At 41.7% G+C, this 4,358-nt stretch overlaps 1 non-coding gene across 1 annotated transcript; it reads right to left on the minus strand.

Annotated features, from left to right (window-relative positions):
- Positions 1–3,474: 3,474 nt before the first annotated feature.
- Positions 3,475–3,548, minus strand: Trnac-gca. Its single transcript has one exon. It is a non-coding gene; the product is annotated as a tRNA-Cys (tRNA).
- Between the last annotated feature and the right edge of the window lie 810 nt (positions 3,549–4,358).

A 4,358-nucleotide genomic window follows, 5' to 3' on the forward strand; every position in this document is an offset into this window, starting at 1 on the left:
GTGAAAGGGTATCGCTATATACCCCGTGCCGGACGCGAAGTCCCACCAGAGACAAGCACAAGCCTCGCAACGTATCTTGGACGATGGTGTCCAAGCCTACTACCCCATCCTACTTTTTTTTTTATTTCACGACAACCCGGGTGACCGCAAAAAAAAAATCAGATTTCCTCCCAAAAAGGTCTGTCGGCAAAATGTTCTCCCCAACTCCTACCTTTGAGTCGGTCCTGCTACGTCCCTGTGTATTGCAGGTTGAAAACTCTGACACAACCCGAAATAAAAACCTAAATGTGAACGGACACCTGATTCGAACCAGGGACCTTTCGATCTGCGGTCGAACGCTCTACCACCGAGCTATGTCCCCCAGTTTAAACTAAGAAACATAAAACTCAACTGATGCCTCACTATAAGTCATGAATTTGGCGACAGTCGACAGCATTAGACTACATTGTATTTATAGGAGGAGTATGCAGGGCGCCATATATTGTGGGGTATTCTTTTGTATTTTCCAAAAGGTAAATTATTGATTTGTTTCCTTCAGGTGCGGTTACAGGTCTAGCCTATAGAGGAATTGGGGAATATACGGGGGTGGAGGTTAAGTAAAGTCGTTAAGTAAAGGCACGCCCTGCTTGTTGGGGGGTCCGACGGCAGCCAATGGGAAAATTGTGAAATATACGATGATTTCTCCTGCACTCTTAGGCAAGTTGAGAAAACATCCTCGAACTTAAGGGGAATGTACATCATTGGCTTTTGCTGTAATTTTCAGAAATGAACTATTTGAGGGGTTAGTATAATAGATCAAATATTGTTACACTGACATTTTTGAAGTTTGGTGTTCGAAAAGGTTGGAAAAACCAAGAAAAACAAAAATGTTCAAGTAGTTTGGTTCCTTGACTCCACCAAAGATAAAATTGATCAATTTATAGATAATGGAAAATTGTAAGGCAAGGGAACAAGTCTAGCTGGCCTGCACCCGTTCATGAACATGTAACCAATAGCAAACAAAATTTGGACTAAAAAAAAATGGTAAATTTGGAGCAGTAGTTGAAAAATAGTTAGGTTTATCCAACGCTGGTCGGCCGACCACCGTTGGAAATGTTTACAAAAATACCATTTTCTTTAAAATGACTTCACACCAGGTGCCATCATTTTACAAGATGCTTGAGACTGTCATTTACCAACATCTTAGCAAGGTATTTCGTAAAAACTTTGTAGTTTTATTTTTCGATGTTTGCAAATGTTGTATATTCCCTCTAAGCATCCTCATTATTTTTTTATTGGCCCTATTTAAAAATCACAGCATTAGCAGTCAGCGGCTGAACATGCAGGAAGGAGGGGATGCAAGTAAATGGGGACATAGCTCAGTGGCGCAGCAAAGATGAACAAAAGAAAGATGCTGATTGTAGGGACATGAACAAAATAATTTCAAGGATTCTTCATGTTGAGTTGAACTGATTCAGCAAGGGACAAAAGTTGCAACGGAAACAAAATCGCTCGGAATAAAGGGGGTCCGGACCTAGTTCTGTTTCTGCGCTTTTTAATTTCGCGCGAAACATTGTACGCATATCTCTCTATACGGAAGCCTAGCGACCATCCGATTTCCCGCATTTCCTTGATTTCGGGACGATGAAATACTGGACATTTAAGACATCTTTCCCTTATACTCGTATCTCGGGTAGACGATTGTACCTATTACTATACGAGTATCAGGGAAAGGCGTCTTTCCAAAGTGAGGTCCCATCTAATAGGAATTGCTTTATTAAATATCTATCTTTTGCGGATGGTCACTTTAAGCTTCCGTTGTCTACCGACTAAATTGCTGCCGCTGTTGCTTATCATATAGGCCTACACAAAATTCAAGAGACTATACTCAACATGGAGAATAGTCCAATTAATACAGGTGCAATATATCTCACTTCATTCGCGCTCATCTGACGTGTGTCGGGTAACAATATCTGCGGCGTGATCTGCATGAACATCAGATTACGCAAACAATTATTATTATAACGTCTGTTTGAAAAAATGAACAGAAAATGAAAGAAGATGAAATAAGCTTTAATTTGATGTGTGTGTCAAACACCTTTGAGAGTCGTGAGTATTTTTGATAATTTTGGAAGTACGCGTAATTGCCATTGGGGTCCATGCGAGTCGATTTGCAAGGTCTGCCTGCACCCATATTAAAAAACACACCTTTGGTTCCATCCAAATGAATGCGAGTCACTTCATTAATTTCTTGAATAATAAAGAAGTCAATATTCCTCTTTAGGTCTGACAGGACACTTGTTTTATTTTGCAGAGCCATGCTGATGTAGGCTACTAAATATCACTGTTTGAAATTGACTAATTTAACTTGGTTGCAGATAGCCTACATGGTCCAAACAGTCAGTGGACTCCTATGATCTCCGGGATTCCTAGCACTCTGGCTTGCCTCTCGCGGCAGTGTCAAAGCAAAAAACAGCAACTTCACCATGGCATTCGTTGCTTAATCTACGGACATGACAACAAATTTGCTGCCACACCTCCGTGATAAAAGTAGTCAAGAACTAGACGGTTTTGTCACACACAAAATGTTTCGGGGGGAGGGGTGAAACGCCACACCTGCTCTAGTGATGCCCGTGTGTTGAGCGCTGGTTCTGTGTTTTGATTTAGTGGTTCGTTAAAGGGAAGATACAACATTTGTAAACATCAAAGAACGGAATGATCAAATTATCACCTAATACCTTACTGAATTGTTAGGGAATTAGTCTAAAGCATCCTTTAAAACCGTGGCTCCTGGTGTGCTGTCATTTTCAAGAAAAACTGTATTTTTCCAACGCTGGTCGGCCGACCAGCGTTGGAGAAAACTGGCTTTGTCAAAAACTTTTCCTACTTAGTTATTCTGACTTTTCTTTGCAATTGATTACACACCTGTGAAGGGGTTCAAGCTTGCTAGACTTATTCTCTGACCTTCCCCAAATTGTATTAATTGCTCCGTTTCATCTTAAGTGGGGTCAGGGAACCAGACTACAAGAATATGATAGGTTTTCTTGGTTTTTCCAGCATCTACAAGCCCAAAACGTGAATTAAGTCAGTTTAACAATATTTTCTATAACATACTAATCCTCCAAATCCATTTATTTCTGAAAATTGCAGCAAAAGCAAATGTTGTACGTTCCCTTTAACGGGCTGAGATGCTTCATGCCGCGACTGAGTGAAGGGGTATCGCTACCCCGTGCCGGACGCGAAGTCGCACCAGAGACAAGCACAAGCCTCGCAACCTGCCTTGAACGATGGTGTTTCACGTCTACTACCCCATCCCACCTTTCTGTTTATTTCACGACAACCCAGGTGACCCAAAAAAATATCTGATTTCCTCCAACGAAGGTCTGTCAGCAAATGTTCTCCCCAAGTCCCACCTTTGAATTGATCTTGCTATATACGTCCCTATGTGTATATTGTCATGGGTTGCCTGGCACAACTCGGAACAAAACTAAAATGTGAACGGACACCTGGATTCGAACCAGGGACCTTTCGATCTGCGGTCGAACGCTCTACCGCCGAGCTATGTCTCCCATGCTACACCCAGTTTACATAACAAACATAAATACTCAACTGATGCCTCACTAAGTCCTGAATTTGGCGATGGTTGATAGCGTTAGACTACATTGTATTTAGTAGGATCATGCAGGACGCTATTTGGTGGGAGATTCCTTTGTATTTTTCAAAACTTAAATTGTTGAGTATTTTGTTTGCTTCAGGTGCGGGTACGGGTCTGGCTTAAAGAAAATGGGGAATACACGGAGGTGGAGGGTTAAGTGAACTTGGCGTGTCGAGGGCACGTCCTGCTTGTTTGGGGGTCCGACGGATGCCCAGGGAACATTTTGAAATCTACGATGATTCCTCCTGCACTCTAAGGCAATTTGAGAATAAAGCTTGGAACTTTACCATCCCAATTATTATTTTTGGTCCCATTTAACTATAGAATCACAGCGTTAGTAGTCAGCGGCTGAACGGGGAGGAGGGGATGCAAGTAAATGGGGACATAGCTCAGTGGCGCAGCAAAGATGAACGAAAGAAAGATGCTTAATAATTGTAGGGACATGAACAAAATAATTTCAAGGATTCTTCATGGTGAGTTGAACTGATTTCAGCAAGGGAAACAAGTTGCAACGGAAACAAAGTCACTCGGGAAAAAGGGGAACCAGACCTAGTCCTGTTTCTCCCGCGGCTTTAGAATATACTCGACATGGGGAATATTCCATTTAATGCAGGTGCGATATTTCTCACTTAATTCGTAGTCTTCTGACGTGTGTCGTGTAACATTATCTGCGCGTGATGGAACATCAAATTACACAAACAATTAATATAACGTCTGTTTGAAA

Source organism: Patiria miniata, unplaced genomic scaffold, assembly GCF_015706575.1.
Source record: "Patiria miniata isolate m_02_andy unplaced genomic scaffold, ASM1570657v1 HiC_scaffold_26, whole genome shotgun sequence".
In the NCBI taxonomy this organism is placed as follows: Eukaryota; Metazoa; Echinodermata; class Asteroidea; order Valvatida; family Asterinidae; genus Patiria; species Patiria miniata.